Consider the following 21,707-nt stretch of genomic DNA (forward strand, 5'->3'; position numbering starts at 1 on the left):
ATTAATCTGTAAGATTTTTTTACATAATATAGCACTTTGAAGGGCTTTGAATGTAATTTGTGTCCAGATGTTGCATTAAGTACTCAACTGCAGTGCAGCTCAGTTTTTCTTTTAAATAAGAAGAAAATCCAGAATTTGAAAGTTCCTTAAAGGATGACAGTTTTTTTACAATATGTTTGCACAGAGAAGCAGTGGATACAGTTTGTTTTTCACTAGCAGAAATGACACTTTACAAACAAAACCAAATATATCTGTTTGTTCTTTGAGCTCATGTGATCATTACTATGAGCAAAGAAGAAGAAAGGTGACGTTCTTAAGTGGATTTTTTTTTTCTTAGCAGTCCTCCAATAAACATTTGTTTTTAAGTGAAGTGTATAAAGTTAAATTGAGGTGAAATGAGAGTGTCTTCCAAGAACACAGTGGTTTCTCTCTGGAAGGATGGGGCCGTTTCTTGGCTCCTGCTTTAGTTTGGTGTTTTCGTGAAGGCGAGCTGTATCTTCGCTGACTCAGGCTTTGGTCCGGTTGGGGGTTGGGTGGGGACGGTGGAGGGGGTGGGGTGTTGACTGGCCAAGATAAATGAAATGATACAGTATAATTTGGCCTTGTGCGAGGCTGTTAAACACCCTCCTCTTGGAAGATGCTCCGCAGTCTCCTGCCTTGCCTGACGGAGCGCGCTCAGTGGCTCACACGTGTTTTCCAACGCGGCGCGGCGTTAGCGGGGAGCGTAACAGGCCTGATTAAATTTTCAGCAGCCGCTCTGACATTAACTGGGCTGCGGATGAATATTGATGTTCTGTCCGTGTTGTTTATGGTTTACACTGTTAGCGTTTAGCCCGAGCTTTCATCCGAAGCAGCTGAAGATGAACACGGCACCTGTTCCACCGGTCTGATCGTGGTGCTGATGCTGATGAGGTGATGGAGGAGCTGCTGACTCCTCAGTAAGAAAACGTGAGGCAAACAACCATTAATGTTCAGTACGAAAAACTGTATGGATGCAGTCTCAGAACCTAAACAGTTTTGTTTCTTCAACATGGAGGGAATTGTCTTCTAAATGAGCTCTGATCTTTGGACTTGCAGCTCATGTCAGCGCTGATGCTCAGTGGGCGGAGCTCCTCAGAAATGATGGATCCACTGAGGAGTGTGGGTCTGTTGTGTTGCTGCACAGCAGAATCAGACAACATGGAGCTCTCAACCGTCAGCAGCATTTGTGCTCATTGGTTTAAACATTTTTGGGTTTTACTGATAGTTAGAAGTTTTTATATATTGGTGAGATTTTTGGATTTTGTGCAACAAAATTTCTTTCAATCTCCAAGTTTGTGTAGTTGTAGTTAGCTTTATTTTATTCTTTTTGTAAGGGATTTGTGTACATCAGTTTGATTGAAATGTTGTCGGCTCTTAAATTGATTTGTCATTTTAATGTTTTCGTTCATTTTTTTTCATCAGTAGGTTGTAGTGAGTCTGTTTGTTTACTTTGTGATGACTTGTTTCTTTTCTGAATGTGAAAGATTCATATTTTTTCCATCTTTGTGTCCCGCTGAGGTTGTCGTTTGTGTCTCTTCAAGGCGATTGTGTTTCTGTGTTTGGTTTTTGTCTATTTAAAGTTGTTTTTGATGTCTCTGACTTTGTGCTTCTTTTCAATTTGGTGATACATTCCGTTTGTGTTTTTCTAAAACTTTCTTTCCTTAAAGTTGTTTTCATTTTTGTTTGGAGATAATTTCTTACTTTTTTTCCTCTTTTGTTCAGTTCAAAACTTTCTTTTTTACAGCGACAAATCTTTTTTTTCTTAACTTAACCAAAGTTTTGGGTTTTGTTCTCGTTCTTTGTCTTCACTTCTTCATGAGCCTCCGAGTGATGAAAACACTTCAGTTTGTTTAATTACTGAAACACAAAGAGGCTGTTGAATTTGTTAAAATTCAAAAGATCCTATTATCCCGTTTGGCATTTCTGCATTAAAACATTTGGTAAGTTTTTAGGTTATTTAAGAAACGTTTTTGATTAAAAGTTTGAATCTGGCTTTTGTTTTTTTATTATTTTTTTATATTACTACCTAAAAACAAGCAATTGACAAATATTTTGTGTTTTAAAAAAAATAGCTGAAAAGGAGTTTATTTTTCTGAACAAAAACAAGAATTGATCATTTTTGAGAATGATTTCTTCACCTCCACAGTTTGACATATTTTGCATTTCTTGAGTTTCCTTCAGAGTCTGACGGTCGATAACTGATTTTATTCTCAAACTGCAGCATTTGTTGTGTTTGCATTCCCCGTGCTGTGGAAGGTCAAAGTTCTGAGTCTGAGATTCATATGAACTGAAATCACAGTCATCATTAAAAGTAAAAAGCAAACTAATTTAAAAGTTTCATGAAAGTTTATGCGGCGTTTGCGGCTCATTAGTTCTGCGTGGACGCTCCCGTGTCGTGTCTCAGTTCCGCTCGGAGCTGGAAGATGCTTTTCTGTGTTCACGTTTGTTTCCAAACCTCCTTCTGGGTTCTTTGTCAGTCTAATTTTCAGGGAACACCCTGAAGTACAGTCGCTTTTATCCGTATGAGAACCTCTGCTCCCAGAAAAACACCAGGTCCGAGTTTGAGAGACGGGATGAGTTTCATCGCCGCTGATCTCTTCCTCCTGCTGACTTTAGGGCAAACCAATTATCTGCGGCGTCCTCGGCCTGACAGAGGCTTTTAATTGTCTTTCATGAGGCAATAAATGGTGTTTGTCAACTGGCGGGACGCGACTCTAAATCTGCTCTGGAGTTTAATTAAGCCCGGAGGATAAAACGTGCCGTAAAGTCAAGGTGCTCTTCGTCTGAAGACCCGTCTGTCAGATGCAGATGTCAAACTGTCTGCTGCAGGTCGTCGTGGAGCCTGAGATGGACCAGATTCATGAAGTCCTTTTTAATCAGCAGCACGTTTCTCTGGATTTACCAACTCACTCCCAACTCCTCAGATATGGACCTATGATTAGGGCACCCCACATGTTTTGGGTGTCCCCAACTCCTCGTTTTTTGTTGTGCTGTCTGTTCCCGTTACATCAGGGGTCTCCGACCTCTGGCTCTTGAACCAATACCAGTCCGAGGGACGCTTCGTACCGGGCCACAGACGGGGAAAAAATGAATACACTAATCTGGGGTCTTCATCCTTGGGACGGGACCAGTACTGGTACTGGTACCGGTACTCTTACCCTAACCCGGTTTCACATCCGTTATCCAATCTGGTACTGCGTCCTGAGGGTTGAGGATCTCTGCTTTAATGGGAACAGGAAGTATGTCGATGGGGACACCCGAAACGTCAAAAAGTGACGCACAGGGGGCCCGACCCAAACGTCCATACAGAGTATGACAAGTGGTGGGGAAAAAATTAATTTTTAGATGATCCATAAATGATTCTGAAGCATTCTATGAATTTTAAATAATCAATAATGGAAACATTTATATGATTTAATGTAAAAGTAACGCGTGGAACTAAACGTGAAGGATTTTCCACGCTGACATTTTTGAAGAGCAAACAAACATGGCTGACCTTCCTGATCTCATCACCCGACCGGCCCCAACTTCCCTTAAAGTGACGGTTTGGAAACATTTTGGCTGTCATAGTGTCGAGGGTCAATTTGATAAAAGTTAAACAGTGTATAAGTTACACCCAAATGAAATGTGGAGAGAACACAACAGATCTGCAAAATCACGATTAAATCACTATTTAGTTTGATGTGAGTTAAAGAGTGTTTCATTAAAGCTGGTTTCTTATTTAAGGTTGTTCAGGAAAAATGTATCATTTTGAGGCTGTGAAAGATTTTTGATTATTAAACCAAATGTTTTTCATGTTAGAATTTTTATGTTATCAATAAAAGTTAAAGAAGTTTACTGATCTATTCTTTACATATAAATGCACTTTGGTGGAGAAAGTAATTTATATTGGTCTAGTGTTTTGTAGTGAAGAGAAACATCTCTAAAAAAAAAAAAAAGCAAATCTGAGATGCATTGATAATTGTTTCATAATCGAATCGTTGCCTCCTGAATTGTGATCCAGAGGTGTCTCTAGATTCCCACCTCTACATATGACTAGTTGGGAGTGAGAATGTTTAGGCACTTACAAATGTAACGTTTAATATGTTCAAATCTATGTTGCTCTGCTCCTTGTGTTGTTGTGTTTCAGCTGCAGTCTGTTGTAACAGATGTGTTTTAAAGTGTTAGCTCTCGTGTCCAATAAAACCCTCATATTAATCTTCATCTTATCCTTTTATTAGCTGCTTTCAGATGACATAGAGGTACAGAAGCAAAATCAAAGGAAGAACAGGTTCATACTCCAAATTTAAGCTTCGTTTCGGCCTTAAAGTCCTACCTTGAAAGCGTTCTCAGGGGTCTTGTTATTATTTTTATCCCATTTTTTTGGGATAGATTTTACAAATCTGTCATTTTCTGGGACATAGTTTCTGCAGAGCGGCAGTAGTTCCGCAGAAATTCACCTCTGAGTTGTGGGCGGAAATCTTGGTACGAAGTAAGACTTCCATCATTTCCCATTAGCTCTTTGTTTACTCAGCATTGCAGCTATGCAGCCATACAGTTTTGAGCCAGGAAACAGAAAACAGAGACTTTGATCTATTTGTAGTGAAGTAAGGAGCGTGTGGCCTGCTATCTGTAGTACCTACGTCACTCCTGCAAACTTTTTCAAATTAAATTTTTTCATCTATTCCTGGTTCACAATGATTTAAATAAAGAGATACTCAGAAATGCAATTTAAATTTTCTATATATATATGTCCTCTATCATGAGAAATATGCCACAAGAAGATGCTAAAAACACCCAAAACATGATTTTCATTAAAAATGTAATTGTAAACTTTTTTCATTTTACCATAAGATGTGTTGCTGTTTCTGTGTTTAAGGCTTCAGCTGAAGAATAGAGGTCATGCAAATGTATCGGCACAAAAACAGCTCTGTATGAGGCGTCTTAGCCACATTATTGAAAGTCATCCGTTCTGAGGAGATTTGAAGCATTTTTTTAGGATAGAAACATGTTTTCTGGTTCCATCATCGCTGCCTCACTTTGTGGTTAAGTTTGAACAGGTAAATACTATGGAGAGAAAAAGGTGGACATGAGCAGCAATGACAGAACAGCTTTAAAATGATGGGAAAATCAGATTTGTTGTATATTTTGACAGTAGTTTTTTTTTTTATTATTATTTTTTTTCTAAACAGTCTAAAAATCTTTTCTGGCCTGTTTTTAGCGGTCGACATTCCCAGCTCGTATTAATGCGGCTTGTGCGGTTTCTCATTTAGTCCTGTCAATGCGACAGTTATTAATAAAAAATGGTTTCATGATTGACTTCAGGAAATCAAAATGGTCTGAACAGGATTTTTTCTGCTTTAATGTCTCTCACAGCAGCAGCCGTGGACGGTTGGTCGAGTCACAGTTCATTATGAGGCTGAACTGTGTTTGAATTAGAGCAGCAAATTACTGCCGAATTTAGTCCCATGGGATTTAATATCCAGTCATTTGTCACTGTTTTACTGAGAAAAACAACATTTGTGTCAGTAAAAAGAGTTTTCTCCCAATTAAAAATTTCATCTGAAATAATTTGGATTAAAATAAAATGGAACAATTAAAAAATGTATATTATATTCTAAAATAGTGTGTTAATAATTAATAAAAAACTTCTTTTTTTTTGGCCTTGAAAATAAACATTTGCCATTAAAGCAAATTTGACTTTTAGATTTTTATGAAAATATGTCTTATTTTGTAAGAATCTTATTAATTATAATTAATTAAATCAAAATTTTAACTATTATCAGGCAGAATTTTGTAAAAAAAAAAAAAAAAGTTAGCCCAACTAGAGTTGGTGGATTTATGCAAGGATGGTTCAAGAGGACCTGGTTGCAGATGAACCAGAAATCTCTACTAAAAAAATCATAATTTAACTGGACACCTCAACAGTTCCGTTTTTCCCCGTCTTAAGTTTTAATAAAAGAATACTTTTTTAACAATTCTGAATGCTTTGGGGTTAAGTTGTATAATTTCTGCTTCTGTTATTTATACGAGGCTCCATCTTGTCTGCAGCCCTCTCCTATGGTTGTATTTTACAATCAGAACATTCTGGTTCCTCCTCTGGAGAGCGATAAATCGTTCTTATAAAATCTTCCGTTCGGATCAGAGCCGGCAGCAGTCTCATAATAATGTGAATGTTTCATTTCACAAAGAAACTGTTCTTGTGACTGAACTCTTCCGTTCCCCGCCATCGCTGTGGTTAGTCAGCTTCGCTGTGAGGCGTTCTGAGAAAAAAAACTGTTACCATGTTTTGTGTGGGACTCTTGTAAAGACCAAAAACCCTGAGAGCCTGTTGGTGTGTCTGCTGTCAGGTTCTATACCGCGCTCGTGTCTCTACTTCAGAGCGGATGTTCCTTAACCTGAGTTTAAGCCCCGCCCCCACCTGTAACTTTTTGTCTTGTAAATGGGAAAATGTTCTCAGTTGACCTACATGTATAAATAAAGGTTCTGAACTTTTAATCGCAGCCTGACTGCAGGCCTGAAGGCAAGTATGAGATTGATCTGATCTCTCCTTAACTCAGTTTTTATCGGACAAATTCTGCTGCAGGACCTCCCAACTCCCAGGTGTAGGTTAGAGGTCAAACATCTCCTTTCTACAGTGTTCCATGATGTCTCATTTCTCTGCTTCCCTCACTCGTCTCTTTATTTACTGAGTAGTATAGTTTAACTGTTTAAAATCAATTTGGGAAGCCTTTATCTGCTTCACACTTTTGTAATTAAATGCGTGTACATTTAGATTTTATTAGAGAACACTTGTCAGCTTAGGGATTCTTGACACGGTGGGAATCTTATCTGAGATCGAAGGTTTTAAACTGTCTCACCACCCCACTACTTTTAAGCTTTTTCACACCACCCTCAGCGTCGGAGGTTCCACTTCCAATCAAACGTATGCAAACGCATGTGAACATGCATTTCTGGCTCCTGCATTCAAAACTACTGCGTTCCCATGTGGCTACGCACGTTTCTACAACCTTTCTCAGTCATTGTAGCCTTTGAACTCCTGGTCCTCTGAACTCGTGGAGGATGGAACCGGCGTTTCTGTAAACTGACGACAGGTTGAAGTACCTGTTTAAAGGCCGCTTCAGAACAGAGTCGATATCTTCAAACCATCAAATAAATGGATTTTCCACAGAAACAATGAACGTTTGAGGAGAACATTCCAGGAATGTGGTCATTCCCATGAAATTATTGATTAGTTGGAGTTTAGTTCTCAACACTGACAGACGTGGACGGACAGATGTCATCTGATGATTGTCCATCTGTGGAAGCTCTTTGGAAGGATGTAACCGCCCTGAACCCTGCACAACGGGCCCCTTATTGCTTAATGATAAGTGTCTGCTGACTATTAGATGTTAGGAGGTCAGACACTCATAGTGTAGCTTGTATGAGCGTCTTATGGGTTTATAAATCACGTGCACATCCCATCCCTGTAGCATTCATGTACAGTCATTAAGAAGCCAGTGGGTGTACCTTAGTAATGACCAAAGTGTGGCTTGAGGGCACCATATGACAGCATCACTTGTCTTTTGTAGGTGCATGTAACTTACAAATACTTCATGATACACTCATCAACAATGGTACGTTCCATTTTCATCCCTTGAGGTGGCTAAAGAAGCTTCAAGGAAAACTACAAGAAATACTTCAGATGCGGCTGCTCCTGTCTACGACCCTCCACAGGCCCAGATAACATGTGACTATGGCTCTAAAGAATGTCTTAAGCAATGTGATGTTATACCACCAACTGAACTCTGAGTCTATGACAAAAAAACTTGGGGCTAAGTTGTGAAACCTCATGGAACCAGCTAAGAACCCAACCAGAACCAGCAGATTTTTAGTGAAACAAGAGCGTCTGTCCTCCTCTGTAAACATCCATGTGTGTATCAGATGTTCAGGCTCATGTTTGCTGGTTTCTGCTTAGCTTGCAAAAAAAAGGATGACATCATTAACTAAAGAGGAACTTTTCTGGAATAGTCTTCACTAATTGGTGAACAAATTGCTTAAGAAATCAGCCGAGTCAGCAGCTATACTTAAGTAACCTGGAGGGTTTTAAATCTACCCCTATTGATACCTGTCCAAAGGGTAATTAAGAAGACTCCAGTAGACTGGGCTGTTCTGCATCACATTAGGAATCAGATCTGAAGAACAGTTCCGCTCAGTGGCGTTGTGTTAATATGTGTGGTGTGTTATGGTTCTGCACATCAGAGGAGGAGGGGGAGGAGGGGGTTCATGAAGTGCAAAGGCTTCATTTGTCAGCTTCAGAGCAGCTGAGCTGGCAGTCTGCTGCCCGATTGAAGACATAAAACTCCCTGAAAGCTTCATCTCCTCCAAGATTTGCTTTGGTTTCAGTGTAAAGGTTTGTGTTAGAATCTGCGGGAGAAACACGACAATCGTTCAGCACAAACTCAAACCTCGAGAAGGAAGAGAATGATGAAATAAGACGCGCTCTGGTTAGAGTTAAACGTGAGAATCTGTGGAGATCATGACCTGACCTTTGGGTCCTTCTACAGAGGGTTTTCAGCAGCTTCTTATCCACTCAAGTTTATTAAACCTTTTGTCACATCAACCTCTTCTTAGAGTTCTCCTTCAGATAATCTGCTCAGGGCTGTAAATTCAGTAAACATGAAGTTTTATTTTATTCTGAAATCAAAGCCAGGTGATCAAGTCAATATTGTCCATTTGACCTAATAATTCCAAAAGGTAAAGCCAGGTCAATGACCTTCATCCGTCATCCTGTTTCAAATAAGAAGTGGGATTTCATTTGGAAAGTGGTAAAACGAGCAGTGAAATCCTCTGATTTTCTGATGGTTTGATGGATTTTTCTATCAGTCAATTGAGTTTTTAAAGAAAATAGTTTCTGTATGTTTGACTACTGTCCAAACTTTGGGAGAACACAGGGATTATTGGGATAAGAAGCTTCGTGGCTTCACTTGAAAACTAATTAAATCGAAATTTTTGTTTTAAGTTTTCATTTAAGTTGATTTTCAGAACCTGCGAATCCCTTTTGGGGTCACAGGGCTGCTGGACCTTGAACAGGTTGCCAGTCTGTGTCAAAGCCTACGATACAAATGTACAATTTCAATTCATCACCTTACAAGAGGTCATTTTCTGAACCTTGTTTCCCCAAAACTTAGTTCAATAAATGAAGGAATCTCTGTGTGTTTGATCAAATCAGCCTTCAAATGTCCTAACAAATGTATTCTAAATATGTCTCTGTAATCCTATATATACCTATATGTATTTTTTTCTATAACTCAGTTAGATTAAAAAAAAAAGAAAAAAATTTGAACTTTAAATAATTTTACAAACATGAAAAATAAAACTTTATTCATAGACAAAAATTACAACTTTTATTTTTAAAATCCATTCAAAAGAGAATTTCCTTTTCAGGAAAATCTGATCATATTTGACTTTTATATCTGTGCAATATCATAAAAAATAAGGGTAACATTGTAGATGAGGTGCTGCAAAACACTAAAACAGTTAATACATTTGTCAAGCCTGTACACAGTTTATTAACTTGACCTTTGTAGACAATGTTCTCACTTTAGATGTTAATAATTCTTACTAAGTATTTTGATAAACCTTGTTTGGGTTATTGTACTAATAAATGTCTTACTAACACATTAATAATGCTTGTTAATGTGTTAATAATCTTGTTAAGGAATCTCATTATAAAGTGTTACCGATCATTATTGCCTCATAATTTGGGTCAACAAAAGCTTTCTGTCACTAACAATTATTTTATTGATAATAAGTTTATATATGAAACAGGAGTTTTTAGTCTGTATCAGTCATAGGATTTAGGTCTAAACCAACAGTAATCTGGTTGTGGTAAAGCCATCAAGTATTTTTAACTCAATTTTTGGTTGAGATTTCCACAATATTATCAAAATGTAAAAATAAATCTGTTAAGAGCTGTTCTTAGATCTGTGAAGGACTATGTTCACAAAATCATAGAGTGAGTATAAACTTCAGTTTTTGTCGAAAAGGTCAAGTGGGGGCTGTTTGAGTCTCCCATCGAACATGGAGAGGAGGCGGCCTTGAATGTCTGACTTTAAGAGCAGCTGCTGTGAACATAACTTTGGCCAAAAACACGTTGCTCTTGTTCTCTGCTTTAACGTGACATAAAGAAACTTCAATGGTCAAAACTTCGGATGTTCTTCAGTTAGTTGGGGAGTTAGTGAGGATGTTTTACCATCCGGAGGTCTGATGAGCTGCTGTATTTACTCAGACATCTGAAATCCTGCAGGAGTTTTCCAGCTCTAAATGCATTTGCGAAAAGAAAACGTCTGAATTTTCGTTCACATTTTGCTTGTAGGTACAGTCTGCTTTCTGACAGCAGCTTCAAACTCGGTAAACACATAAAGTGAAAACAGCTCCTGCATTATTAAAAGCAGCAGCGCTGAGAGATTTGACTTTTGAACGCCCAGAATGCTGCAAAAAAAACGCCAAAAAATCTGATGTGGACGTCTGATTCTCTACAGCTCATGCAGGTTAGTGCTCACGAAAAAGAGCTGGATTTCCAGAACTTTGAACAAGTTATTTATAATTTTTATTTGTTAAATAAGTTCCTGAATTCTGCATGATAATCATTCTATAGCCATAGATATATTGATTAAAATTAATTCCTTTACACCCACTTATCAATATAACTTTCCATTTAAAAAAAAAGGAAAACTGATCAACAAAACTGCTAATCATATCAAATAAAACCTCCCTTTGTTAAAAAAAAACTTTATAAATGAGAATTTGCTTTCTGTAAAATCCTGCATTCGGTAACACCAATAAATTATAGATAATCCTACATAATTCAGCTATAGAATCTGCACCTCCAGTAAATACATATGACATTTTTGCAGATTATAAAATGCACTGGTGTCCGCTGGGATTGTATCTTCAGCTGATGAAGAGTTAAATAATAGATAAAGGTTTTACAGCATCCGTGTTTTGCTCTTTTGTTGACACCTCCTCCCTATTTAAAGCAGATGATGTGGGAAACACGGTGGCGGGAGAAGATGCCTCGCCGCCCTCACACATTCCCACTGTGGCGTCAGCATCCGAGCGGCTCGTCCTCTTTGTTTTCCAGCCTGGCTGTCTGAGAGAAGCATGACCACACATCCCGATAGCCACATTGTGCCCGTTAGCCACGCTGCCTTCACCGCCGCTCAGAACATTTCCTTTATTCTGCAAAGCCTTTCCTCTCAAATCAAGCTGTGAAAAGGGCTTTCTGTCGCCGGAAGACAAAGAGTCGAGCTTTAATGTGGGTCTGAAAAAGGACCGGCGCTGAAAGAGCCTTTCTGAAAGAAGACATCAACCATGTGGGAAGGAAATCTAAAAAAAAATAAAGCAGTTCCTTCATGGAAGAATTAACTATTTCACCATTCAGTGATGGTGTGAATACAGTCTTTATTCCACTTAAAGTTTCTTCTTTTTCTCTAAATGAAAACACATTCAGTTCTTCAGCTTAAAATTAAAGCCACTTTGTTCTACAAGGGTTTTAATTTTTAATTACTGCAGCTGCTTTAGTGTTGTTATCGGATTTATTTTTCTTCATTCTTCACCAAAACCCAATTCTCTCAACCGAAACAGTTAGTGAAGCAATCGCAGCTTTACAAACCCATCATGACTGATCTGATGGCGGGTTTGGTTTCCAGCAGCTCAATTTATCTGAAAACAGATGATCCTGATACTGTATCATGTGAAAATCCATAAATCAATTCCATTACTTCAACTCTCTCTAAGGTTACCATCGCAAAAAATCCTTTAAATCAAAATTTGTATTGAAGATATATTAGTTACTTCACAATGTTTTCACGTCAGGGGTTTGTTCAGAGTCAGAGATGATCAATAGAAATAGTTTTTTATTAGTTAACCTAAAACTACATGTTTGACTACAAATTCATTGAGTAATTTATTCTGTTTGGTACACAATAATCCGGACTCTATTTTTATTCCAAAATGTATTTTTTTAAATACATGTTCTTATATAAAGATTAAAAATCAAGCCTACACTTAAAGTTTTAGGAAACATTTAAAGTAAACAGCAATGCACTAGTTTTATTTATCACAAACTCTAAGGTAATACTTTCAATTTTTTGTTAAAACACAGAAAATAAGCATTTTAATGTTCTAATAAATGTTTCTATGAAATTAAATCAATCAAAACACAGTTGTGGTTCCTTTCTAATATGTTGCATACATATCTGCTCTCTGGTTAGATTAAACCAAAAGTAGACATGAAAACAGTTATTATAATACAGTTTAATGATAATATAGATTTTTCTTTGTAGCTTTAAGTATGTTCTTTTTTATTCCTTTAACATGGGAGATGTCACCAACAACACCTTAAAAATCCGCTTTGTCATATCGTAAATATTTTACCGTTCATGCAATCAAAGTGAGTCCACTGACTCAGACTCAGAGAAAACAGCTTTTCATATCAGCTTTGCATCGATATGTAACACATTGCTAACCTAAACTGTTGAAAATCACCTCAAAGCCAAACGGTTGAAGAGTTACGGTGGTTGAAAGAATGTCAACAGGAGCTAAAACTTCGATGTTTAAGGTTTTTTTTTTCTACCACTGGATTTTGCTGTATAGGCATGAGTTATATTTAGGCAAGTGAAAATGTTTTTATGTTATTTGGATTAGGAGATCAATCTATCAATTTCCCAAACCCTCTGAATCTGTATGGTGTCACAGGGTTGCTGGAGCCTATCCCCGCTACTGCTTTGTCTTTGGGAAGAAAAAAAATATATAATTCTTTTCACCATAATTTTCATGATCTTTTCCACATTTTTTAAGGTTGACTCCAATTAAACTATGTTTTTGGTGTTTTTAACATGTTTTTGTAGCATTTTTCTCTTGATGGAAAAAGAATTGAAGATTAAAAGTGCATTCCTGAGTATTTCTTTAATCCAATCATATTGGATCAGATACAAAACTTGCAGTTTGTAAAAGAGATTTGTGACGCTGCGACTGTGATTGGTGGGTCAGAGTATCCCCACTACAATTCTGAATCATCCACTTGCAGACAAATCAATCCATTAATGTTTCTATTTCCTCGTCTGAGCTGGAATCTGACTCTAAACTGAACAGCTGCATAGCTCAGATATTGTTAGCTTATTTATTTTATTTTTTGCTTCGATAATGTTAGCTTGGGCTTGTGAGGTCCAATAAGCTACCGGGAGAGAGTTTAAACAAAGAATTGATGGGAAATTAGCTGAGGTTAACGTCTGCACCAACAATTTCTAATGAGCTCCTGCTGTACTGAAGAAAATATGTCTTAAAAAGTGACACAGGATTTGATTTTGGCTAAAATCTGCATAATCATAATTAGAAGACCACTGTGAATGATTTTACAATGGAAAAAATATGGTTAGAGTGGGACTTCAAGTGCTTAAACTTTTGTTTCAATTTTCTTAAACTGCCGGGTTAGATTTAGGATGTACTCTCTCTCTTGTTAGATAAGCTTTACTAACTGATAACGTTTAAGCTTCGTTAATAGTCTGGTTTGGTTAAAACCTCGCTAAATGCTGTATTTGTTAGGTTTAGGCTGGTTTCTCTGTATGGTTAGGTTGAGGCTTTCCTAATTTCCTGGTTAGGTTTAGGCAACACTCGTTCCTCTCTTCTTGGTACGCTGAAGGATTTCTTTGAAGCTCCAGACACAACAAAGCAGTTTCTATAAATCTGTTCTGCACCTCCAGTTACTTTTTTCCTGTTTTCTTCTCAGTTGTGTTTCATGGTGATAGATGTAATGTGACATCTGCCCTGTTACCCTGCAGCTGTAAGCACATTCAGATCTTATGAGAACAGATCTGTTGCTCTTCTTCACGCAGATATTTTTGCATTCTTCATGTTCATCTCCTGGTTTGCTGCAGACTAATCACCTTCAAAGCAGCTTGTGGATGATGGATTCTGTGGGACGCCATAACCCACAAAGCTTTGCACATGCATTTCTTCATTCTGCAGGAACTGATTGGCGCAGTATTTCTTCAGCAGCAGCAGCATTTATAATTCAGGGCTCCGTTCTGAATTCTGCAGTCGTTGTACATCATCCCGCCTGTGTTTGTTGGTATGCATGTGTGCAGCCATCCGACCTTCTTTCTTTCTGCTCAGCTTTTGTGGCTGTGAGCCTCAGGAGCTCCAATTCTCTGCAGGCTCTGTTGTGGAGCCATTAGCCGCCTCGGTGCTCGGCTCGGTCTCTGCTGCCATTGATTGTGGATGCACGGAGAGCCGCCGGCTCGGGCCGGCATCTCTAAACCCAGAGATGCATCTGAAGGCTCCATTTGCTTCAGTCGGGCCTTGCAGAGGGGAGGGGGCGGGGATGCATTTCACAGCCTAAAACACACACAGCTCAGGATCTCTGTGTGCAACAATTAAAATGCATCAAGTGCAAATCACCTGCTGGTTTACTGTGTGAGCTCGGGGACCGGGTCTGGTGTCCTCTGCTGTGCCTGGAATTGGAATGGGACCTGATTAGTCTCGCATCAGCGACTCTTTGGGGAAAAGCATTCAGTGTGGGGATGGGGGTGGGGGGTGAGAGCTGGAGGCTGAAAAAGTAGCTCACTTGTAAATCTGTCAACGCCCCGGCTCACAGTTTAGGACCCGAGTGATTAACATGATCAGGTCTGATGAGGCTCCAGAGCTTTTGTGAAGAACCAACAACCTTAAAGGCTAATCTAATTTTTTCAAAAAAGTTCAAGATCATAAGGGAGACTTGTGTGGAATGGATGGGCCAAAAGGTCATGACCAAGGACAGACTGGGGAGTGTGGTGTTAGAGAGACCAGACATAGTACCAGCACTGTGTCTATACTGACATGTTACCACTGTTGACTGAGAAAGACCAATTCTAGAGATTAGTTAGATTTTTTTCTGGAAATTGTTACATTAAAAACCACATTCATACCATATACTATGAAGCTGGAAATGCCCCAAAAAAGAAAAAAAAACACATTATTTATACAAGGTCAGATCTCTGAGAACAAATGTCATTTTTAAGTAAATGTAAATACACAAAATGCGGTCCTGCAAGGCGATTTGAGCATCAGGCACGGCGTGGCGGTCTGACAACAGAACGTTTCGGGTTGTCACGCCAAAAATTTGGCCGTGCTGTGAGCTCCAACATTCAAACCAATCAGGAACTCAGCTTTTGCCTTCTGCATGTTGATCAATATTTGAGTCCAAAACCAACGTGGAGCAGAAGCTGATTGTTTTCCTGAATTTTATGACATTTTTCTTATCTGGATGGAGACGATAAGAAAAAAAAATCATCCAATTCTGGTGGCATCTAGTTCATGAATACATTTTTGAACGAGTGTCCAGCAGAGATCCATCTAAACAGAGGCGGAGGAAGTGATTGGCTGTGCGATTTGAATCGCATTTGGTGTGAATGCAGTATTAGAGCTGTGTGAACCTCATATGCTAAAACCGGGTTGAGCGCACCAGTCATGCCCGCCAAGTGTGTATGTAGCATAAACCTGTTCTCTGAAAAATGACTCATTTGTCCCATTTTAATATTTCAAAGGTTGTTCTAAGTTTTTACGTTTTGCTCATTTTATAATTAGTTAAACCACCATCTCTTCATCCATGTACATATGGTATAACTAAACATTCTCACTCCCAACTTGTCATGGACGTCTGGTTCTGGACCCCCTTTCTGATGTTTTGGATGTCCCCAACCCATCCTTTTTTGAAGTGCTGCCTTTTCCCATTAAGTCATCTGCCCCCAATCCTCAGGAAACTGTACCGGATGCGGTAACAGTATAGGAACCAGTACCGGGTAAGGGTACCGGTACTAGTTCACTCAGCCCTGATTTATGGAATTAACGAGAGCAGCCAGTACATGAAAAAACGACGAGTTGGGGACACCCAAAAGGTTAAAAAGTGAAGCTAAGGGGGCCAAAACTAGATATCCATATCTGACGACCTGGAGTGAGAGTGTGTTTCCAGTAACTTATCACCTAAACCAGCCAATCACCGACCTGAAAAAGAAACTCCAAAACTTCACAAATGCAGTGTGTTTTACTTTGGATGACACTTTTGTTTCTCTCGTTGATGGTAAATGTCCGTCTCATTTTGGAGTTTAAAGATTTTTAACCTCTTATCCTCTGGGCAGCAATCCGGTTAGTTGAGCTAACTCAGTTTAGAGTCTAGTTGTAAAATAGTTTAGCGGTTTCATGCATACAGAACAAGTTTTTTTTTCCACGTTGCCTGTTTACCAACCAACCACCCACTGCCCCCACCCCCCCCAAAAAAGGTTAATAATTCAAGATATCAGCTGTTTGAGTTGATTTCCCCCTCGTCTTTGTTTTCCGCTTGTCTGTCACAGTGACTCAGCTCTTTCAGAGGTTTAGGCGTGCCGACTTTAGCCGGACACTTCTCATCTGCACCATCTCAGCAGCTTAATCTCCCCTCCGCCATCCAGAGTGGACGGGGATATCTCAAACTAAAACTCACTTCCTGTCGTGCGACGCTACCTCCAGAATCGATAGCTGGGTGTGAAATCCTGGCTCTCCGCAGGGCCGTTAACATGCCGGCTGTGAGATTTATGTGATTGGTTGGTTTTCTGAGAGGCTGAGGTTAGAGACCGCGAAGCAGAACGGGAAAAACGATCCTGACAGACAACTTAAAAGGGCAAAGCTGCAGGACAAAACCACCTGAGAGCTGGAAATTGAAAATGCAAATGCAAGACGATGCAGAAAGGCAAGATGGCTCCTGCGCTCGGCTGTCAGCTCCCTTTGACTTTGTGACAGCCGCTCGAAAGCAGCCGGTTTCATAACCAGGGATTGCAAAGCGCGGTCCTGCCGTGAGGCTGAAAGCCTCTTTGTTGGGGCTTCGCGGCGCTCTGAGGCAGCGGGGTTTTCTGACAGCAGCGACCACGAGGCTCATAAACAGTCCCAACATGCAGGGAGGCTGTAAACAGCCAGAGACGAGACAAAATCCCCCCTCAGTCCGAGCTTGGCTCTGCAGTAGGATCCCCGAAGAGCTTTCCACAGAAAAAGCAGCACTTCAGAACAAAACCAGCAGATTTACTGCAGATCTGGACTCAAAGGCTCCAATGTTGTCAAATGTTGCACACAAACACGGGTCAAGCTGTCGACTTAGATGTCGTGCTTCAATCAGACTGAATATTGAGGCGTTTTCCATGGTTCTCTCTATTAGCCCTCAGTGCTTTGATGATGACCTTTAAACAGGAATAAAGTTCTTCATTTGAAGACAGAAGCTGAGAAAAACCGTAAAACCTAAACTATTTTTTTGTTCAAACATTATTTTCAATGTTTAGAAACTTCAATACTTTTATAACCACACTCAGTTTAGATGGATGTTAAATACAAACCATGATGATCAGCTTGTAAGCTCAGAGCTTGGATGATGGTTTCGAGAAGCTGAAGCATTTTGGTGTCAGAAGCTGCTGATCTGAGGACTAACACAGACAAAAACAAGATTTAATGAATTCCAGCCCCACCCCACCCCCCTCTGTGGCCTCATTGGGAAGTTAGAGCTGAACTAGTCTCAACATGACCTAAAGTAAATGTTTCATTTTAAAGTTGAGAGTTGATGATTGGCGCACCGGCTTCATTTAGGCCTTAGTAACAACTGCCCGATGTGTGGATGAGCTTCCTGCGGGTGTAAAACGGGCAAACCTTTGTGCGCAAAATATTAAGATTGTAGACCACTCAGTGAACCCAGAGAGTGAAAATGTTCATCTGCATTTTTTCTTCAGGTGTGCTGTGAGGGATAAGTTGTAGTAAAGACTTATCACATAAAGGTACCTCGGTGGGAAGTTAGTGAGACACAAGCGGGTCGTACAGATTTTTCTTTTTCTTTTCCAACCTGCCAAACCCTGCGAACTGTAAAGTGTTCAAATGATATATGTGTGTTCTTTTTGCGTAGCCAAACTGAGAGAAATGAGAAAATTAGACTACAGTCACATTTTGCAAAATGCCACGGCACCGCGACCTAAATGCAGGTTTTTCAGCAGATTCAGCAGGTGTCATGTGACTGTATTTATAATCTGGAGGCAGCAGTCACATTTTTACAGGCAGCACGGTGGCAGGGGAGGTTTTAAGAAAAAGTTGTAATTTCACGGCGACTGGACATTTTTTTGACTTTGGTCATCGGCTCCCTAGGGCATTTGGAGGTCGGGAGTCCAGTGACAGGTGGGGATGGCGCCATGGCAAAATCGGGTGACAGCTGGGCGGTCGCAGAAATCGCCGGCTAGCTGGCAGCTCTACCTGTATGATTTGTAAATGCATCGAGTGCCACCTCCTTTTTATATAAAAAGTGGGATATTCTGCTCGCTGCCTGACTGCTGCTGTCTACTTTCATAACCACACCAACAATTTTCCCAAAAAGTCAGGCCGTGGCAGGAAATCTTGAAGATTTTTCCAATGCCTCCCCATTGCGTTGTGGCAGCTGTATTTGTGATTGTAGCATTAGACAATCAAAGTGTAGTTTTGGTGGATACTTTTTAGGTATCACGTGCACACCCCATGTTTATCCTTAATTTAAAGTTCCTATCTTTGTTTTTATTAAAGAAAGTAAAAAAACACCAGGTTTAGTCATGGTTTAAAACTTATCCAAACAGTTTGTATTTCTCAGGTACTTTTGATGGTTGTCATCTGTAGAGCACCAGAATCAGAGAAAGTTTTTTTTTTTTTTTATGTTCAGGAAATAAGAACCCATGGTGACATCAGTGTAATAGAAAAACATTAGAAAAATTATCTGTGGTCCACTCGGTTTGTAGTTTATTTCACCTAATTTTATTTTTAAGGAAAACGGGTCAGGGTTCTTATGGGTTAAGTTTGTATCTGGTCTCAGAAGGACAATTTTAAAAACAGATGTTTTTAGGAATCCTATCAAGTTGTGTTTTCCCAAAACTCTATTTTCTATTAAGCGTCTTCATCAAGAATGCAAAAAGTGAACTCTTTTACTGAGCGAGCTGCAAGAACCTGTTGGCTTGTTCAGAGTCTTGATTTCTGTCAAAGGTTGATAAGTTTTTCCATCAAGTAATGTCAACATCTGACGAAAAATGGCGGTGAAGCGTCTGTTGGCGCTGAGAAAATTAATATTTTTTCTGCTTCATCACGTCTGTTTTTTATGACAAGGATACGCTGAAAAACCAATTTTTCCTCTGTTCAGATGTCAGATGAACAATTTCTTGCTAGGGACAAACTTGCCTTTGACGGAGATGAGTCACTTTGAGGGGCGACAGCTCTGTTCAAAGACGAAGAAATTACAAATTACGGTAACCTGCGAATTGGAGATTACAGAAATGAAAACGTTGTGTTGACAGCTGAGAGCTGTGAAGGAAGGTCCCAGAAAGTGGAGCATTTTCCGAGATCTTCAAGACCGCAGAATGTGATGGAGCTCCTCCGACAGGAAAGAGATGCACCAACATGCTGTTATGTGAGCGAGCTGCTGTGGTAATCCACCACCCGTCATGATATTGGCACAGATTATACTGTACCGAGTTGTAGGGCTGCAATTATGCAAATGACATGGCGGTTTGCGGGGGTGGAGGGAGTGGAAGAGGCTGACAGCAGAGCTGATGCACAGCCAGCGGCGGCTGATCGAAGAGGATGGTGATGAAGCTGGATCCAGCCTCTGCTCCGGGATGGAAGCATCTGCAGGAGGCGGACTGGATGTTTTCCTCTGCCAGCATCCCTCCAACACGAGTTATCACGTCCTAATCCTCCCCCCTGTTGATGAAGAGCATGCTAATTAAAACACATCAGACACTGACCTTCTCTTCTTGAGCTGCTGCAGCAAATGCAGCGTGTTTACTGTGTTAAAAACAGCCCTCAACTATTTCATTGCAAATGCAAAATGAAAGCTGACGCCGGATGAATCCCTGCATTCCCTTCCTCAGCAGGAACAAAGTCCTTGAAGTTGAAATCCAAAAGGAAAACATGGATGACAGTTTTCCTCACAGATCATCTACTTTTTCTGCTTTTCCTTTAAAGGATCCGTATCTCTGCCTGAGGTCACAGCAGCTCATACTGGGCAGGATGGGAACGTACAGCCACCTTGAGGGCGTGCAGGAGTTGACATAAGGCTGAAAATAACTAGATTTTGACTGCAAGAATGCAAAAAACTCACAAAAACTTCCCATCTAAATAAGGCAGAAAACAGACTGTCTATCTGCCCCCTTAAAGTCCAACTACTGCTGTAGTGCAGTTAATTTGTTTGAGCGATGAATTAAGACCTGTAATTATTGAATCAAATTAATCTATTCTTAAATCTAACCTTATAATTGCTATGAAAAGTCTCTTTTTGAGGTATTTCCATGACATTGTAGCAGAGTCAAAGATCAAAATACAATTTAAAAGCTGTCTTTATGAGGTTTTTTAATTGTAACAGACTTCCAACCTTTCCTTTTACCAAGAGGGATGTTTTTTCAATCTTGAACAATTAAAACAAATTTTAAAAAGTACGATAATTTAACACAGAAAAACAGGAGGAACACTTTTCTGAACAATCCAAAAATATTCAACATTAACTTCTTACATATGTTGACCTACCTTTTTCCACAGTTAATATTAAAAGCAAGATAGTAGAAAAGACACTAATTATTTTATAGTTTCCTTTCCTTTAACCTGTTTGGTGAATATGATCATTTTGAAGACTGGAAAGCTGCAGAAGCGAAAAGGGCAAAGCCTTTACCATGTAAATCACTCCGCATATTAAATACTTTTTCTATGAAAACGTTTTAAACCTAAAAAAATGAGAAGATTAAAGGACTAATATTTGATTTGTTTCCATAAGTGATCATGGTATATGCAGGATTATGCTTTTTTTAGGTGTTCATTACCAGAAATCATTGGGCTTCAGGGAGACAACCGTCCAACGTGATTGTCCGTTAGTTTCTGATAACGGACACCTTGTTAGGCATTATCCCTTATAGATGATAGTTACAGATTAAAAATTATATTAACTTTAAAAAAAAAAATAAAAAATCACTAACACTGAATGTCTGTAAGTAACGTAATCATTTGACACCCCTGATTACTGCCAAGTCTTTGAGGTCCAGCACAGAAAGTCTGGACCGCTCTGTGACAAAGAGACAACACTTGATCCTTAAAATGTATTTATAAATGCTAATTAATTTGAGAAAGATTAGTAACCACATGTGGCTTGTTGTTAAAAAAAGACCTGAAGTCAATAATAATTGTTTAAGAAATACTTTAGTTAAGTTTGTCTTTTTGGTTTTACATTTGAAATTAAAACGGATTTCATCCTTAGTTTATGAAAACAAACATTTGTCTCTGTTTATTGGGAGCAGCTGACGGGCCAATACAAGCATGCCTGTACGTGTGACCAAAGCAGATGCTCTGATTGGCTGCTTTGTAATGCACTGTTTAAACAGCTGTGCATAAAAAAAGAAAAAATATTGTTTACCTGCTTACTTACATGGATACATAATAGGATATGATTGATCCACGTGGATGTTTTGTCATGTTATTTCCTAAACCAAAACATTTCACCATAAATGTGATTATTGTAACCTCATCTGTTGAAGTTTAAAACTCTGCTGCATCTGAGTTTATACTAACCTCCTCAGAGCTGTTTTTCTCCAAGACTTTGTGTAGAAGTGGGGAGGGGTGTAATGAGTTGGTAGTGGGACTATCATGGTCGGGGAAAACATTGTTCAGATAAAAAAGAA

The 21,707-nt window shown here is 39.3% G+C and overlaps 1 protein-coding gene and 1 long non-coding RNA gene across 2 annotated transcripts in view; both read left to right on the forward strand.

Moving 5' to 3' along the window:
• The window catches only part of tmeff1a (transmembrane protein with EGF-like and two follistatin-like domains 1a), a gene marked incomplete in the record, with an annotated part of 100,604 nt that overhangs the window by 7,468 nt on the left and 71,429 nt on the right, over positions 1-21,707 (forward strand).
• On the forward strand, positions 40-3,959 carry LOC112144411. Its single transcript, XR_002918894.2, has 2 exons — positions 40-948; positions 1,078-3,959. It is a non-coding gene; the product is annotated as an uncharacterized LOC112144411 (long non-coding RNA).

The sequence above is a fragment of the Oryzias melastigma genome, linkage group LG17 (genome assembly GCF_002922805.2).
Source record: "Oryzias melastigma strain HK-1 linkage group LG17, ASM292280v2, whole genome shotgun sequence".
Lineage (NCBI taxonomy): Eukaryota > Metazoa > Chordata > Actinopteri > Beloniformes > Adrianichthyidae > Oryzias > Oryzias melastigma.